Here is a 19091-nt window from a genome sequence, read left to right as displayed (position 1 = left end):
AGCCCTTAATCACCATCCATCCATCTTCTTCCACTTATCCGAGGTCAGGTCGCAAGGGCAGCAGCCTACGCAGAGAAGCTAAGACTTCCCTATCCCCAGCCACTTCGTACAGCTCCTCCCAGGGGCTCCCGAGGCGTTCCCAGGCCAGCCGCGAGAGATAGTCTTCCCAACGTGTCCTGGGTCTTCCCCGTGGCCTCCTACCGATCGGACGTGCCCTAGGGAGGCGTTTGTGTGGCATCCTTAGCAGATGCCTGGACCACCTCATCTGGCTCCTCTCCATGTGGAGGATCAGCAGCTTTACTTTGAGTTCCTCCCGGATGGCAGAGCTTCTCACCCTATCTCTAAGGGAGAGCCCCAACACCTGGCTGAGGAAGCTCATTTCGGCTGATTGTACCCGTGATCTTGTCATTTCGGTCATAACCTAAAGCTCATGACCATAAGTAAGAATGGGAATGTAGATCAACCGGTACATTGAGAGCTTTGCCTTCCGGCTCAGCTCCTTCTTCACCACAACGGATCGATACAGCGTCCGGGTTACTGAAGACGCCGCACCGATCCGCCTGTCCACTCTTCCCTCACTCGTGAACAAGACTCCGAGGTACTTGAACTCCTCCACTTGGGGCAAGCTCTCCTACCCAACCCGGAGATGGCACTCCACCCTTTTCCGGGCGAGTACCATGGACTCGGACTTGGAGGTGTTGGTTCTCATCTCAGCCGCTCCACACTTGGCTGCGAACCGATCCAGTGAGAGCTGAAGACCTTGGCCAGATGAAGCCATCAGGACCACATCATCTGCAAAAAGCAGACACCAAATCCTGTAGCCACCAAACCGGATCCCCTCAACGCCTTGACTGCGCCTAGAAATTCCGTCCATAAAAGTTATGAACAGAATCGGCGACTGAGACTTTATTACAAATGTCTCAAAGGGCAGCGCAAGCCACAACGACAACCTCGGCTCAGATCCCACTTTCAAACCAATTTGCACAATGAGAAACCTCGGACAATGTGGGGACTCTTCCCCCGGGCGACCGGTGCAATGGACGTCGAGTGGATCTAGTCAATAATGCGAGAGTCCGGTCCATAGTGGGACCAGAAGGGGATCGTCACCGACTGATGCACAGAAGAGTGGTCCACCCCGGGTCCCGACTTGGAACAGCTAGTTTACCTGCTCTGTGTTTGGTCTAGTCCCATCTTAAAACTCATTTGCATACTCTAGCCTTTAAATGGACCCCCCTTTTCGACCAGTTGATCTGCCGTTTCCTTTCTTTTCTGCTCTTCCCCCCTCTCCCTCGTGGCTGAGGGGGGTGGGGCTCAGGTTCGGTGGCCACGGATGAAGCGTTGGCTGTTCGAAGTCGGGACCCGGGGTGGACCACTCGCCTGTGCATCGGTTGGGGACTTCGGTCTCCGCTCGGGATGGTCTATGGCCGGCTCCACTATGAACTGGACTCTCGCTATTATGTTAGATCAGGGGTAGGGAACCTATGGCTCTATCCATCCGTTTTTTACTGCACCTGTTTAAGAAGTTGCGTTAATGGTAGGAAGTTATTTATTTACTATTGGTTAGTGTGGGGCTTGCCCTCCTGGGGGTTCTTCAGACCCCCAAGCACCGAAATGAGAGCCTGTTTCCAGGTTACAATATTGTTTTAGTTTTTCAACAAGTCTCTCTGTTATGTTCAAAGGGAAGGAGGTGACAACCAGGACAGAACTGCGGTTCTTTCAAGGTTTATTTTAAACCTTTGATAAATATATGACATGTGTATGCTACTCTAAGTGAATGAGTGTGACTATGTGTAATATTAATAATGTAAATGTTACCCAGGGTTGTTGTCTGTGAGTGTTGGTTGTAATCTTTCGTCGAATCACGAGGGGCAAGACGAAGAGGCAGTTCGTGGACAGGCAATGGGTCGTGGGGAGGAGCGAGGCAGTGTAGTCTGGGTCCGAGCAGGGAGGTCGTGGATCGAGGAGGGCAGTCAGGAATCCGGTTGGATGTCGAAGGACAAGGCTTGATCACGGAAGGCAGGGGAGTCACTGTGAACACACAAAGAGACATGAACCAGGGATACACAGAGAGAGAGAGAGCAAAGCAAAGGTGAGGAAATCACGGGGAAGGGGATGCCAGACGTGAAGCTTACGGGAAGGTTAGCGACGTTCTGGCAAAGGTTCCTTGGGTCTGCTGGTCTTTATGCCGCTCCCTTTCATCAAGTTCAGGTGTGTCGATTGTTGATTGACCACAGGCTTGTTGCTGCGCAGGCGTGCTGCCCTCAGCACGAGTGGGGACAAGTCTGAGTGCGCTGTCAAAGGAGGCGCATCTTGGCGCGCTGTCAGCAGAGGCGGCCGCAGCTCCAGCCGCCGAGGAAACGCGGGTTCGACTCCGTGTCATGACAGTACCTCCCCCCTTATGCGAGGCCCCCGACGAGCGCCGGGGAGCATCAGGATTGGCACGGTAGAAATCCTCCAGAAGAGAGGGGTCGGCAAGATAGGAGGCAGGCACCCAAGATCTGTCTTCCGGCCCATATCCATCCCAGTCTACCAGATAAACGAGCCCCCTACCTTGTCGACGGACCCTGAGTATTTCCTTGACCGTCCAAACCTGATCTCCATTCGGCAAGAACCTCGAGGGTGGAGGGGCAGGGGTAGCAGGGGACAGAGAACTCTCCGCTACCGGCTTAATCTGGGACACATGGACCACTGAGTGCCGCTTGACAGAGGGTGGAAGAGCCAATTTGACAGACACAGGATTTATGATGGACAAGATGGCAAAAGGACCAACGTAACGTGGCGCCAATTTTCTAGATGGTACCTGGAGGCTGAGGTCCTTTGTGAGTAGCATAACTTGTTGTCCTGGCTGATACGACGGTGCTGGAATGCGATGACGGTTGGCGTTGCGGCACATCTTCTCAGAGGCCCTCTTTAAGGCCGCACGAGCGGCTCTCCACACCCTCTGACACCGCCTAATATGAGCCCTAGTCGAGGGCACAGCGATTTCCAGTTCCTGTTGGGGAAACAAGGGGGGTTGATAACCCAACGAGCACTCAAATGGAGACATGCCGGTAGCGGAGCTCTTCAAGGAGTTATAGGAAAACTCCACCCAAGGCAAATATTTGCTCCAGGACGTAGGTTGATGACTGGCGACACAGCGTAGCATGGTCTCCAAGCTTTGGTTCGCCCTCTCAGCCTGCCCGTTGCTCTGGGGATGGTATCCCGATGTGAGGCTGACCGAGGCCCCGATTCCCTTGCAGAAGGCTCTCCATATTTGTGATGTAAACTGAGGGCCTCGGTCAGAGACGATATCCACCGGGATACCATGTTGCTTGACGACGTGTTGTGTGAGAAGCTCAGACGTTTCTGAGGCAGAAGGTAACTTGCGGAGCGGAATGAAGTGGGCTGCTTTGGAAAAACGGTCAACAATAGTTAAGATGGTGGTGTTACCTCTAGATGCTGGAAATCCCGTGACGAAATCCAGAGCAATGTGTGACCAAGGACGGGCAGGAATGGAGAGAGGGTGAAGGAGACCAGCAGGAGGCCTGTGTGACGTCTTGCTACGGGCACAAGTAGAACAAGCAGCGATGAACTCACGAGTGTCTTTGGCCATGGATGGCCACCAAAAACGTCTTCGCAGCAGTGATAGGGTTCGTTGAAAACCTGGATGGCAAGAAAACAGGCTGGAATGCCCCCAATCCAGGATTCTGGGTCGTAGCTCCTGATGGACAAACAGCTTGTTGGGTGGTCCACCTCCTGGTCCTGGATTGGAACGCAGCGCAGATTTTACCAGGTCCTCCACCTTCCAGGTTACCATCCCCACAATACGAGTGGGAGGAAGGATGGGTTCCGCCTCTGACGGACAGGTGGACTCTCTTACAAATAACCGGGATAGAGCGTCAGCCTTAGTGTTCTTGGAACCTGGTCTGAAAGAGAGCACGTAATTGAAGCGGGAGAAAAATTGCTGCCACCTTGCCTGGCGATTGTTGATTCTTTTTGCAGCTCGGATGTGCAGAAGGTTGCTGTGGTCGGTCAGAATCTGGAACTGGTGTCTAGCTCCTTCCAGCCAGTGTCTCCATTCCACCAGGGCCTCGTGGACCACCAATAACTCTCTATTCCCAGCATCATAGTTCTGTTCGGCCTGAGTCAGACGTCTAGAGAAGAAGGCAACAGGGTGAATCAAATTGTCACTCTTGGATCTTTGAGAGAGAATAGCCCCAATCCCCGAGTCTGAGGCGTCCACCTCAACCAAGAAGGCAGTGTCCAAGTCGGGGTGGACTAGAATGGGGGCGGAAACAAAACGCTCCTTTAGTTCCTCAAAGGCCTTCCTAGCCAAAAGAGTCCACACGAAAGGCACGTTTGTAGACGTGAGAGCGTGGAGCGGTGCCGCAACCCTACTGAAGTTCTGGATGAAGCGTCGGTAGAAGCTGGCAAAGCCGAGGAACCTCCGAAGTTCCGTCCTTGTGGTTGGTTGCGGCCACTTCACCACGGCCTCCACCTTCTTCGGGTCGGGTCTTATATGACCCCTTTCGACCACAAATCCCAGGAATTCAACCGAAGAGGAGTGGAAGCAGCATTTTTCTGCCTTAACAAATAGACAATTTTCCAAGAGGCGTTGCAGGACACGTCGGACATGTTGCTGGTGATCAGAGAGGTTACGGGAGAAAATCAGAATATCGTCAAGGTACACAACCACGAATTGATCCAGCATGTCACGGAGGATGTCGTTAACTAGTGTTTGAAAAACTGCAGGTGCGTTAGTAAGTCCAAAGGGCATTACCCGATACTCATAATGCCCCATATGGGTGTTGAAGGCAGTTTTCCACTCGTCTCCCTTTCTGATACGTACCAGGTGATAGGCGTTCCGAAGATCCAGTTTGGTGAATATGGTTGCAGGTGCCAAGGACTCAAAGGAAGAGTTGAGTAGCGGAAGAGGGTACTTGTTTTTGATGGTAATGTTGTTGAGGTGACGGTAATCAATGCAGGGCCGAAGTGACCCGTCCTTCTTGGCCACAAAAAAGAATCCCGCCGCCAGTGGAGACTTGGACGGGGTAATTATGCCCGTGGCAAGACCCTCCGAAATATACTTCCTCATGGCCTCCTTCTCTGGAAGAGACAAACTGTAAAGGCGACTAGACGGCAGGGTAGCGTTAGGGAGTAATTCAATGGCACAGTCATAGGGCCTATGAGGGGGTAGTCCCAGAGCACGTACCTTACTGAAGACCTCAGCTAGGTCGTGATAGCAAGCAGGAACCAGGGATAGATCAGCCTTGGGAGTCGGGGTAGTGGATTGGCGGACTGGTGGGGATGCCGACCCAAGACAGTTGGCCATGCATGGTGTGCCCCAAGCTAGGATTCTGCCGGAAGTCCAGGAAATATGGGGATTGTGGTGACGAAGCCAAGATCTTCCAAGCACAAGTGGGGCTACTGGAGCCTCCAGCACCCATAGGCTGATGGTCTCCTTATGGTTACCAGAAATGGTCATGGAAAGGGGCTCCGTGCGGTATTTGATGGGGCCCAATGGCCGTCCATCCAGGGCCTGTGCTGGCAGCGTCTTGTCCAGGAAGATCAAGGGAATGCCCATCTGCCGGGCGAACTTGTAGTCCAAAAGACTTTCGTCAGCTCCAGAGTCCACAAATGCCTGTACTTGAATGCTCCTCTTGTCCCAGGCCAGAATAGTGGGGAGCAGTATGTCTGGATTTTCTTCATTACGGGGGAATAAGGTATGGTTCACCTGGATAGTAGTGGTATTAGAGGAACGGTCTGGTTCCACCTCTGCCTTGAAGGTAGGCAGAGTTTGGCTCCTGGAGGCAGCTCTCTGGTCTCGCTCTGCTGCTCGCTCACAAAGTCTTAAGTCAAATTGGAGGGCCAGTTCAATGAGGTCTTTGCAGGAAAGAGGTCTGTCTCTCAGCAGACCATCTTTAATCTCTTCAGAGAGGCCGCGACGGAATGCGCTTTGGAGTGCCCTGTCCCCCCAACCGCTGTCCGCCGCCAGGGTCCGGAATTCCAGGGTATAGGCTGCCACGGAACGTGAGCCCTGTGAGATGGAGTGCAGACGTCCGGCCGCGTCTCCCCCATCCTTGGGGTGATCAAAAACAGCCTGAAATTCCACACGGAATGCAGAATAGTCGGAGTTGAGCCCCATGGTCCTGTCGACTGCGGCAGTAGCCCACTTGAGAGCCGGGCCGGAAAGCAAAGAAAATATAAATGCAATCTTGGCACCATCGGAGGAATAGCGGGAGGGCTGGTGACGAAAGATGAGGTCACATTGTACCAAAAACCCTCGACATAGTTCAAAGTCCCCCTCAAAGGGTCTAGGGCTGGCAATTCTGGGCTCTCGTTCCAGAATACTGTGTTCAGGTCTTCTGACTGGAGAAGCATGTGGGGGTTCCACAGGTCCTGGACTGGCCCCAGGGCACATGTTGTCCAGTCTGGAATGTAGTCGGGTAAAGTCTCTCTCTAATTTTTCCTCAAGGGCAGAAAAACGAACCTGATGTTCGCTAACCACGGAGCTAAGGATTGCCAGGTCGGAGGATCTGGATGTCCGGGGCTGGGGCTTACCGTTGTCACCTGGTTCCGACATGTTGTTGGCCAGAACGTACTGTTATGTTCAAAGGGAAGGAGGTGACAACCAGGACAGAACTGCGGTTCTTTCAAGGTTTATTTTAAACCTTTGATAAATATATGACATGTGTATGCTACTCTAAGTGAATGAGTGTGACTATGTGTAATATTAATAATGTAAATGTTACCCAGGGTTGTTGTCTGTGAGTGTTGGTTGTAATCTTTCGTCGAATCACGAGGGGCAAGACGAAGAGGCAGTTCGTGGACAGGCAATGGGTCGTGGGGAGGAGCGAGGCAGTGTAGTCTGGGTCCGAGCAGGGAGGTCGTGGATCGAGGAGGGCAGTCAGGAATCCGGTTGGATGTCGAAGGACAAGGCTTGATCACGGAAGGCAGGGGAGTCACTGTGAACACACAAAGAGACATGAACCAGGGATACACAGAGAGAGAGAGAGCAAAGCAAAGGTGAGGAAATCACGGGGAAGGGGATGCCAGACGTGAAGCTTACGGGAAGGTTAGCGACGTTCTGGCAAAGGTTCCTTGGGTCTGCTGGTCTTTATGCCGCTCCCTTTCATCAAGTTCAGGTGTGTCGATTGTTGATTGACCACAGGCTTGTTGCTGCGCAGGCGTGCTGCCCTCAGCACGAGTGGGGACAAGTCTGAGTGCGCTGTCAAAGGAGGCGCATCTTGGCGCGCTGTCAGCAGAGGCGGCCGCAGCTCCAGCCGCCGAGGAAACGCGGGTTCGACTCCGTGTCATGACACTCTCAGTTGCTTTCCAGCAATTGTCTTTTTGCCTTTCGTCCTCACTTGTCCTCTGGCTCCAGCTCCAACCCCGACCCCGACAGGTGATTAGATAACAAGGCCCAGATGGGCCATCTACGCACCTGTCGCTGATTTCGCGGCTGATCCTGGCAACACCCCGCTTCGCTGCAGGCCCGCAGGCCACTCCCCCCTCCACATTTAGCTTCAGAATAACAATGTTATTACAAAGAATAAGAGACCTATTGTAGTCTAGAAATGTTGTTCTTACTTAAAAATGAACGCATTTAGTTGTGTTCAGTATTAAAAAAAATATTATATCCCTCTTACAGAAATACATTTTAAAATATTTAGCTTCTTGGCTCTCTCAGGCAAAAAGGTTCTCGACCCCTGTGTTGGATCCATTATGGACTGGACTCTCACAATATTATGCTAGATCCACGTCGATTAATTAACGCTGAAAGGTACATACATCACTATCGTGGGATCACACTCCTCAGCCTTCCCGGTAAGGTTTATTCAGGTGTACTGGAGAGGAGGCTACGCCGGATATTCGAACCTCTGATTCAGGAGGAACGGTGTGGTTTTCGTCCTGGTCGTGGAACTGTGGACCAGCTCTATACTCTCGGCAGGGTTCTTGAGGGTGCATGGGAGTTTGCCCAACCAGTCTACATGTGCTTTGTGGACTTGGAGAAGGCATTCGACCGTGTCCCTCGGGAAGTCCTGTGGGGAGTGTTCAGAGAGTATCGGACTGTCTTATTGTGGCAGTCCGCTCCCTGTAAGATCAGTGTCAGAGCTTGGTCCGCATTGCTGGGAGTAAGTTGGACACATTTCCAGTGAGGGTTGGACTCCGCCAAGGCTGCTCTTTGTTACCCATTATAAATAAATAAATGGGTTGTACTTGTATAGCGCTTTTCTACCTTCAAGGTACTCAAAGCGCTTTGACACTACTTCCACATTTACCCATTCACACACACATTCACACACTGATGGAGGGAGCTGCCATGCAAGGCGCCAACCAGCACCCATCAGGAGCAAGGGTGAAGTATCTTGCTCAGGACACAACGGACATGACGAGGTTGGTTCTAGGTGGGATTCGAACCAGTGACCCTCGGGTTGCGCAGGGCCACTCTCCCACTGCGCCACGCCGTCCCCATTCTGTTCATAACTTTTATGGACAGAATTTCTAGGCGCAGTCAAGGCGTTGAGGGGTTCCGGTTTGGTGACCGCGGGATTAGGTCTCTACTTTTTGCAGATGATGTGGTCCTGATGGCTTCATCTGACCGGGATCTTCAGCTCTCACTGGATCGGTTTGCAGCCGAGTGTGAAGCGACCGGAATGATAATCAACACCTCCATGTCCGAGTCCATGGTTCTCGCCCGGAAAAGGGCGGAATGCCATCTCCGGGTTGGGGAGGAGACCCTGCCCCAAGTGGAGGAGTTCAAGTACCTAGGGGTCTTGTTCACGAGTGGGGGAAGAGTGGATCGTGAGATCGACAGGCGGATCGGTGCGGCGTCTTCAGTAATGCGGACGTTGTACCGATCCGTTGTGGTGAAGAAGGAGCTGAGTCGGAAGGCAAAGCTCTCAATTTACCGGTCGATCTACGTTCCCATCCTCACCTATGGTCATGAGCTTTGGGTCATGACCGAAAGGATAAGATCACGGGTACAAGCGGCCGAAATGAGTTTGGGTCTCTCCCTTAGAGATAGGGTGAGAAGCTCTGCCATCCGGGAGGGACTCAAAGTAAAGCCGCTGCTCCTTCACATGGAGAGGAGCCAGATGAGGTGGTTCAGGCATCTGGTCAGGATGCCACCCGAACGCCTCCCTAGGGAGGTGTTTAGGGCACGTCCAACCGGTAGGAGGCCACGGGGAAGACCCAGGACACGTTGGGAAGACAATGTCTCCCGGCTGGCCTGGGAACGCCTCGGGATCCCCCGGGAAGAGCTAGACGAAGTGGCTGGGGAGAGGGAAGTCTGGGTTTCCCTGCTTAGGCTGTTGCCCCCACGACCCGACCTCGGATAAGCGGAAGAAGATGGATTGATGGATGGATGGAGGTACATACAAGTTTCGGGGCGACATATGTTGCCATCCAAGTAGCGTTACCATGGACGCCCCTGCTTATTTCAGCAAGACAATGCCAAGCCACATGTTGCAACAGCGTGGCTTCGTAGTAAACGAGGGTCCTTAGGTGGCGCTGTGACCTCTTTCTGGAAGCTCCGACCCGCTTGTTAGGGGGACAAAACCACATTTGCACTTTTTTTGTGTGTGTGTGACGCGGTAATGAGGGTGTGTGTGTTTCTGTTCTCTTTGAGTCTACGCAGCCTTAGATCTCTCATTACCAGGTCTGTTTTTTTAAAGTGTGTGTCGGTAGAAATCATTACGCCGTGAGTGGCACACGGCGAGGAAGTAGGCTCCCTGGCTCTGCAGAATATTTGCTGTCAGAATCGAGTACGGGTAAAAAAAAAAAATCCCGCGTTTTTGAGCTCTTGTTTTCTGTCGTCTATCCCCCCTCCCTTTTCTGTGAACCTCAGCAAACCGCTTCGCAGGAAGTCAGCAGTTTCAGCAGGAAAAAAATAAAATAAAAAATGTTGCATGGATAGCGAGAAAGTAACAGCGGGGATATCCCCACAGAAAAATAAACAAACAATAAAATAAAGTAGTCGAGTGAGACCGAGACAGCGGGGGAAAAAAGCGGCTGCGTGGTGGGAAATAAGAAAAGTTCTCGAAAAGGAAGTTGGAGGAAGAGGGAAATCGGGAGGAGGCGTCTCACTTACACACCCGCCTAGTTTTACTCCGTCACCTGCCCACTGATGCCCACCCATCCGTGCCCCCTGGAGTGCGTGTGACAGCGGGCAACCTCCAACAAACGTCAATACACACTCTAAAGCAGGGGTAGGGAACCTGTGGCTCTTTTGATGACCGCATCTGGCTCTCAGATAAATCTTAGCTGACATTGCTTAACGCGATAATTATGAATAATTCAGCTGGTAATCACAGTGCTAAAAATAACGTGCAAAACATAAAACATTCTCATGCATTTATATCCAATCCGTCCGTTTTCTACCGCACCTGTTCAAGAAGTCGCATTAATGGTAAGAAGTATTTTATGTCACGATTAGGGGGGAGATGTTCTCCCAGGAAGGCAGACGGACTACTCGGGACTTGGCATTTAGGTAAAAACATGATTTAATTTTAACAAAAAAAACATACAAACAAAAATCGCTCACAACTTGGGCTAAAGAACAAAGCTAACGCATAAAAAGACCAAGAACGTAAATCAAACAAAACTTACTTGGCATGGCATGAAGCACGAAACTATGGCAAGGCATGAAACAAGTCAGCACAGGGCGACTGACTGGCAAAGACGAGCTTAAATGCTGCCTCTGATTAGTGCTCGGGAAGCAGGTGAGCGGGCGTTTTGTCCACCAGAGACAGGTGGAAAAAATGAGTAACCAAGGAAACCAGACAAGGGAGTGGGAAAAAAAACAGGAACTTAAAGAGTCCAAAGGACAAACAGCACATGGCCAAACAAAAACATGATCAACAGACATGATATTTTATTTATTATTGGTTAGCTTCAGAATAACAATGTTATTAAAAAGAATAAGAGACTTATTATACTCTAAAAATGGTGGTCTTACTTAAAAATGCACGCATCTAGTTGTATTCAGTGTTAAAAAATACGATATGGCTCTCACGGAAATACATTTTGAAATATTTGGCTTTCATGGCTCTCTCAGCCAAAAAGAGTCGCCTTTCTTCAGCCTTGGCTTGTTTCCACACACACATTTGGTTTGGCTACTCCTCAATAAAGGGAAACTGCACCTTTTTTTTTAATCTTTATTTTGCATATTATTCACAATCCTTATGTAAGAAAAGAACGCATATGTTTAAAAAAAAAAAAGCATTCTTACTCATAAATAAAAGCTGGCAAAAGTCAACCAATTTGAGTCGTTTTACTCTGCCTATAAAGCGCTCCAAAATGTCTGTCATTGTTTTATACAAATGTTTTATGCACATATGTAAAATTTTTTTGCCACTTTTTAACTTTAAGTTAATTAACAATAACATGTCATATATACACGCATTTTGCTCAATTTAAGCATGCTGTTCTTGCTTGATTGTAAAAGATGTCCGTCAAGGAGGTAGAGGACTAACGTTCAATTATTCTCAATATTCAGGGTTTTATTGTTTATAGTCAATTTTGTAAATTGCAGATTCTGTATTTTTATGCGTGGAAATATTGTGATTAAGGATGAAAACTCTAGTCTGTTTGGGGTTTCTTTCTCCTTATTTTTATTTATCATTATATATATGTATATATTTTTAGCATATTAATTTATGTATTATATTATTTTCTGCGACTATACAATTTTGTTAGTTTTTTATTTTGCTGTAGAAAAACTGATAGTGAGTGTCAGACGGAGGCAAAGTTTTTTATTTTTTTATACAAATAAGTGGATGTTTTTTTTAACGTTCAATTATTCTCAATATTCAGTGTTTTATTGTTTATAGTCAATTTTGTAAATTGCACATTCTGTATTTTTATGTGTGGAAATATTGTGATTAAGGATGAAAAATCATTAATAAAACAAGTCTAGTCTGTTTGGGGGTTCTTTCTCCTTATTTTTATTTATCATTATATATATGTATATATTAATATATTCATTTAATTTTGTTATTTTTTTATTTTGCTGTTAAAAAATTGATAGCGAGTGTCAGATGGAGGCAAAGTTTTTTATTTTTTATACAAATAAGTGGATGTTTTTTTTAACGTTAATTTATTCTCAATATTTAGTGTTTTATTGTTCATAGTTAATTTAGTCAATTCCACATCCTGTGTTTTTTATGTTTGAAAATGTTGTGATTCGGGATGAAAACTTTTTGTTTCTTTGTCTTTATTTTTCTTAATTATTTTATATTTGTAATTTATTATTATTATTTTTTATTTTTCATTAATTTATTACATTTATTTTATGCGTGAAATATTGTAAATGGGGATGAAAACTTTTTGTTTCTTTGTCTTTATTTCTCTTTATTATTTTATATTTTTAATTTATAATTTTTTATATATATTAATTAATTTATCATACTTATTTTCTGCTACTCTGCATTTTTTGTTAGGTTTTTGTTGTTGTAAGAAGACTGATAGCGAGTGTCAGACAGAGGCAAAGTTCTTTATTTTTACGAATAAGTGGATGTCATTTTTTTAACATTCACTTATTCTCAAAATTCAGTATTTTATTGTTCATAGTTAATTCTGTAAATCGCACATTCTGTATTTTTATGCGTGAAAATATTGTGATTAGGGATGAAAACGTTTTGTTTCTTCCTCTTAATTTTTTTAACTTATTTTATATTCTTAATTTATTATTATAATAATTTTTTATATATTAATTAATTTATTATATTTATTTTCTGCTACTGTACATTTTATTTTAATTTTTTTGGTGTAAAAAGCCTGATAACAAGTATCAGACGGAGGCAAAGTTCTTTATTTTTATGAATGATTTTTTCAACGTTCACTTATTCTCAATATTCAGTGTTTTATTGTTCATAGTTCATTCTGTAAATTTCACATTCTGTCTTTTTATGCATGAAAATATTGTGATTCGGGATCACGGTGTCAGAGGGGTTAGTGCGTCTGCCTCACAATACGAAGGTACTGCAGTCCTGGGTTCAAATCCAGGCTCGGGATCTTTCTGTGTGGAGTTTGCATGTTCTCCCCGTTAATGCGTGGGTTCCCTCCGGGTACTCCGGCTTCCTCCCACTTCCAAAGACATGCACCTGGGGATAGGTTGATTGGCAACACTAAATTGGCCCTAGTGTGTGAATGTGAGTGTGAATGTTGTCTGTCTATCTGTGTTGGCCCTGCGATGAGGTGGCGACTTGTCCAGGGTGTACCCTGCCTTCCGCCCGATTGTAGCTGAGATAGGCGCCAGCGCCCCCCGCGACCCCAAAAGGGAATAAGCGTTAGAAAATGGATGGATGGATGGGATAAAAACTTTATTTTTTAATTATTAATTAATGTATTACATTTACAGTATTTTATGAGTGACAATATTGTAAATCGGGATGAAAACTTTTAGTTTCTTTCTCTTTATTTTAATTTATTATTTTATATTTTTAATTCATTATTATTTTTTTTATTATGTATTATTAATATATTTATTTTCTGCTACTGTAAATTTTTGGTCAGGTTTTTTTTTTGGTATAAAAAGCCTGATAGTTTTTCATTTTTGTTAAGAATAATTGGATGTTTTTTTTAATGTTCCCTTATTCTCAATATTCAGTGTTTCATTGTCCATAGTTCATTCTATAAATCCCATATTCTGTCTTTTTATGCGTGAAAATATCGTGATTCTGGATTCAAAGTCTAGTCTGTTCTGCAGACATCATTTTTAGGTCCTATAAATAATTCCAATAACAAAATCCAAATAAGTGCCAATGCACCAAACACACGCCCGCTCACCTTTTCAGTTCCCTGTTGCTCGGTCTGGCCATGAATTGTGATTTGATTGCAGTTTATGATCCTTCCGTTTCATCGACGCCGTTAATAATTTGACTTGATGTTTGTTATTGAGACCATAAAAAACAAAAGTAAATCATGTTTTTAATTCATCGCCCATCTTTCATTTATTTCAAGTGCGCTGTTCTTATTAAAATAAGATTTATGGCCGACTACTTTCGTCTCAACAAGCAGTTAAATATGCCTGCTTGGCTTTTTATTCAGCTTTTTAATTATTGTTATTTTTTTTGCCTGACTTTTATCTAAAAATAAAATAAGAAGTAATTTAAGTCTCACTGTGTCAGATGTTTTGTTGTTCTGTGCTCAACTTCCGTTTGCAACTTAAAAAGCGAGCAGGAGACATGTTGTTATTCTGTCTGTGACAGGGCAGTAAAACGGCTGGTCGGACAAAACATAAGTCATCGTCGTGGGCCCACCAGCTGCGCAAACTAGCTCTCCAATCAGCAAAACAGACTCGATGACTCCACGGTGACGTTTTGGTGAATTTACATATCCGGAAGTAAATAATACTACGTGTTAGCATATGAGCTAACGCTAACGACGCCAGATTCATGACTCTACGATAGCTCAAACAAATGCACATTAAAACCCACCCAACAGACATCACACATGGGACGGTTTAATAAGTAAGAATAGTTTTAGTTATATTGTAAAACGTACAAACCTGACTATAAGCCGATGTGAAAATGAGTTTTTTGCACAAAAATATTTTATAAATGTGTATTTACATGTCTTACTTGTTTCCGATCAAACTTAATTTAGAGGAAGTAAATATCCGCACATACAGAAGATTAGCTGTATCGGACCGTAGGACGCAGATATATAGACCGATATTAAATATTTTGTAAATCGTTTCCAGATGGTGCCTTTAACAGGGCAGTAAAACGGCTGATCAAACAAAACAGAAGCCATCGTCATGGACCCACTAACTGCGGAAACCAACTCTCCAGTCAGATAAACATACTCGATAACTCGACGGTGACGTTTTGGTGTACGTACGAAACTAAAACAACACAAAAAGAATGACAAAACACCGGTAAACGTGTTAGCATATTAGCTAATGCTAACGACACTAGGGTTCATGACTCTACGATAGCATGGACAAATATGCACAGACGTCACACGTGGGACGGTTTCGTAAGTAAGACTTGTTTTAGTTATATTGTAAAACGTACAAACCTGACTATAAGCCGCACTTGCAATGAGCAAACTCGTCCAAAAGATGGCGCCATAGCACAAACAATAACACACAATTTAAGTGTCTTTGCATGATTTGCTTTATGGCCAGTCGGGGAAGAAACAACCATAAATTAGCCGCAAAATGATGTAATTTTTCCATGGAAATTCCCCCCCCTCTACCTCAAAGAACTGCTCACCCACAAATCTTTCACACCACACCTCCGCTCCGGACAGGCTAACCTCCTCCGAGTTCTGAGGACAAAGCAACGAACAATTGGAGACCAGGCTTTTAGCTCCCGTCGCTCCCAGTCTGTGAAACGCTCTCCCTGACCAACTGAGAATACCACAGACTGTGAATGCTTTTAAAAAAGGCTTAAAAACCTTTCTTTTTTCCCCCAAAAAAACTTCTATTTTAAAAAAATATATATAAATGCATACTAGTTCTAATTAGGGACCAAATGTCCCTTTGGGACAGATGACCGTATTGTGTTTCTAAGGTTTTATTATTATTATACCGCCACTTCTTTGAGCTGCAATTTGACCCCCTTAACATGCTTCAAAACTCACCAAATTTAACACACACATCAGGACTGGCAAAAATTGTCATCTTAAAAAAACCCCAAAACAAACCCTAAAACTCAAAATTGCGCTCTAGCGCCCCCTAGGAATAAAAAAAATAAGAAAGACAAAACTGCTTGTAACTTCCGGTAGGCATGTCGTAGAGACATGAAACAAAAAACTCTATGTAGGTCTCACTTAGACCTACATTTCACAGAATAACATCCTCCAGCAAAAATGGACAGGAAGTTGGCAAACACCCCTTCAATGTCATTTTGCCTCTTTGAGCTGTAATATGAACCCCTTAAAATGCTTCACAACTCACCAAACTGGACACACACCTCAAGACTGGTGAAAATGGCGATCTAATAAAAACAAACCCCAAAACTTAAAATTGCGCTCTAGCGCCCCCTAGGAATAAAACACAGACAAAACTGCTCCTAGGAAGAAAACACAGACAAAAATGCTTGTAAATTCCTGTAGAAATGTCGTAGAGACATGAAACAAAAACCTATATGTAGGTCTCACTTAGACCTACATTTCATTTATTGACATCCTTCAGCAGAAATCAACAGGAAGCTGGCAATTACCCCTTCAAAACAAAAGTTTAGTAAAAACCCGTCACCTTTTTTCAAACATTATCTCCTCTGAGCGCGTTTGTTGTGTCGGCTTCAAACTCGCACAGGAAAGAGATTGAACCCTTCTGATTAAAAGTTGCGCAAAGAGTTTTTCTAACTGCTCCGGTTTTGATTTCAGGAGCCTTCAAAGAACAGCTGCGCTGCTGCCGTCTCAAGATGGCCGCTTAAAAGCAGGAAGCACCAGCGTGACCACACAATGCAGAGAAGGTAGGTACTGTGCAGGTAAAGATATGTTGACTGGGTGAAAGAAGGAGGCACCAGTAGGACTCCAGGATGCAGGGAAGGTAGGTAATGTGCAGATAAAGATATGTTGAATGGGTGATGGCAGGAAGCACCAGCATGTATGGGTGAAAGAAAGAAGCACCAATGTGACCCCAGGATGCAGGGAAGGTAGGTAATGTGCAGGTAAAGATATGTTGAATGGGTAAAGGCAGGAAACATCAGCAAAAGTCGGTCTCGTCAATCGCTGCTTGCAGCTTTAACTACACTTTAAAATTTATATTAAACATATAGATGCAATATTTAGCTTCAAGATTTAATCCATACTTAAATGTGATGGCACTCATGGTCTCGTGTGCTATTTGGTGCTCAGCTGTTGCGTAGCTGCTCGCCCCTAGTAGCCTATAGCCGACCGTGTGTCAGACTTTGTTCGTGACGAACCCCAAGATGCAGAGACAGAGGCAGGCATTGAACAAGAAAACATGATTTAATTAAAATATTAGAAAAAGAACAAACTAAAGGGTACTAACAAAGGGCGCGCACCAGGCGGATAACAAACAAAAGGGTCTTTAGCATGGAAGCTAGCAAGAAACAAAAAGGGGCCTACCGTGGAAGCTAGCGGGTAGCAAACAGGAAAACAGAAGTCGTTGCTTGTAGAGTGAAAACAAAACGGAAGCACGGAACAAAAAACAGTAAGCTACAAACAGATACCGAAAGATATCTGTTTGAAACGGCACGACAGGAGCGACAATATGGAAGTCATCGACAAGACAATAATCCAGCCCTGAGTGGAAGACAAAGCAGGTACAAATACGAATCGGGCTGATTGACACCAGGTGTGGCCTGGTGCCAATCAGCCGCCGCTGAGGGGAAACAAAGCACTCAGGGAGACAAACAGGAAGCTGAACCAAAACAAGAGCGCTGACAGGAACTAAGGACAGGAAATACTAAACACAGAGAGGAAAAACTAAAACACAAACAAACTGACACCGTGTTTACCTTTTTGTTTACCCCCAGAAGGTTTTATGTTGAATCCATGTGTTTAAATGGAAACTATTTGCTTCATGGCCAGCAGGGAAGAAACATACATAAAATAGTTACACCGTTTTATAAGCCGCAGGGCTCAAAGCGTAGGGGGGAAGTAGCGTATTTATGAATTTAAGCATGGAGTTTGAGAGTATTATGGACGTGTGTGTTTGTGTGTGTGTGTGTGTGTGTGTGTGTGTGTGTGTGTGTGTGTGTGTGACTCCCGAGTACAGTAGGCCGCATATTACGAGATCTGAGCTCCGACTTGATGATGCAAGAGCAGGGCAATCCAGCCCTGAGTGGAAAACAAAGCAGGTACAAATAGAAATCGGGCTGATTGACACCAGGTGTGGCCAGGTGCCAATCAGCTGCTGCTGAGGGTAAACAAAGCACTCAGGGAGATAAACAGGAAGCTGGACCAAAACAAGAGCGCAGACAGGAACTAAGGACAGGAAATACTAAACACAGAGAGGAAAAACTAAAACATAAACAAACTGACACCGTGTTTACCTTTTTGTTTACCCCCAGAAGGTTTTATGTTGAATCCATGTGTTTAAATGATAACTATTTGCCTCAAGGCCAGCAGGGAAGAAACATCCATAAAATAGTTACACCGTTTTATAAGCCGCAGGGCTCAAAGCGTAGGAGGGAAGTAGCGTATTTATGAATTTAAGCATGGAGTTTGAGAGTATTATGGATGTGTGTGTGTGTGTGTGTGTATATGTACATGTGTGTGACTCCCGAGTACAGTAGGCCGCATATTACGAGATCTGAGCTCCGACTTGATGATGCAAGAGCAGAGCAATCCAGCCCAGAGTGGAAGACAAAGCAGGTACAAATAGGAAGCGGGCTGATTGACCCCAGGTGTGGCCTGGTGCCAATCAGCCGCTGCTGAGGGGAAACAAAGCACTCAGGGAGACAAACAGGAAGCTGAACCAAAACAAGAGCGCTGACAGGAACTAAGGACAGGAAATACTAAACACAGAGAGGAAAAACTAAAACACAAACAAACTGACACCGTGTTTACCTTTTTGCTTACCCCCAGAAGGTTTTATGTTGAATCCATGTGTTTAAATGATAACTATTTGCTTCATGGCCAGCAGGGAAGAAACACATAAAATAGTTACACCGTTTTATAAGCCGTGGGGCTTAAAGCGTAGGGAGAAAAAAAAAAGTAGTGTCTTTATGAATTTAAGCATTGAGTTTGAGAGTATTATGGACGTGTGTGTGTGTGTGTGTGTGTGTGTGTGTGCGACTCCCGACTACAGTAGGCCGCATTTTACGAGATCTGAGCTCCGACTCGATGATGCAAGAGCAGAGCAAAACACTGGAGCCGGCTTTTCATCCTCCGTGTGTGTGTGTGTGTGTGTGCGTCCTCCGTGTTTCTGAAGCGTCAAAATCAGAACCGAACGTCACTTTTTTTTTTTTTTTGTCCGACGACAAAAGCGCTCCGGACATTTTTCTGCCAAGCAGCAGAACTGCAAGAGTTGGAAGAACAAAGCCTTAATCTCCCTTTTGACTCAAATTTATTGCCATTTTTTTTTTTTTTTTTTTTTTTGCCTCTGCGGATATTACACCCCCCGTCCCCCCCACCCCCCCTCCATCTCCCCGCCAGAAAACAAACGCAGATAATCCCTGGTGCGC

At 45.7% G+C, this 19091-nt stretch overlaps 1 protein-coding gene across 1 annotated transcript in view; it reads right to left on the bottom strand.

Moving 5' to 3' along the window:
- LOC133545692 (uncharacterized) overlaps window positions 1–19091 on the bottom strand; it is a 422945-nt gene that overhangs the window by 29809 nt on the left and 374045 nt on the right. The window lies entirely within an intron of this gene.

This window comes from Nerophis ophidion, linkage group LG28, assembly GCF_033978795.1.
Source record: "Nerophis ophidion isolate RoL-2023_Sa linkage group LG28, RoL_Noph_v1.0, whole genome shotgun sequence".
Taxonomy (NCBI): domain Eukaryota; kingdom Metazoa; phylum Chordata; class Actinopteri; order Syngnathiformes; family Syngnathidae; genus Nerophis; species Nerophis ophidion.
This window is presented reverse-complemented; position numbering and strand designations above follow the sequence as displayed.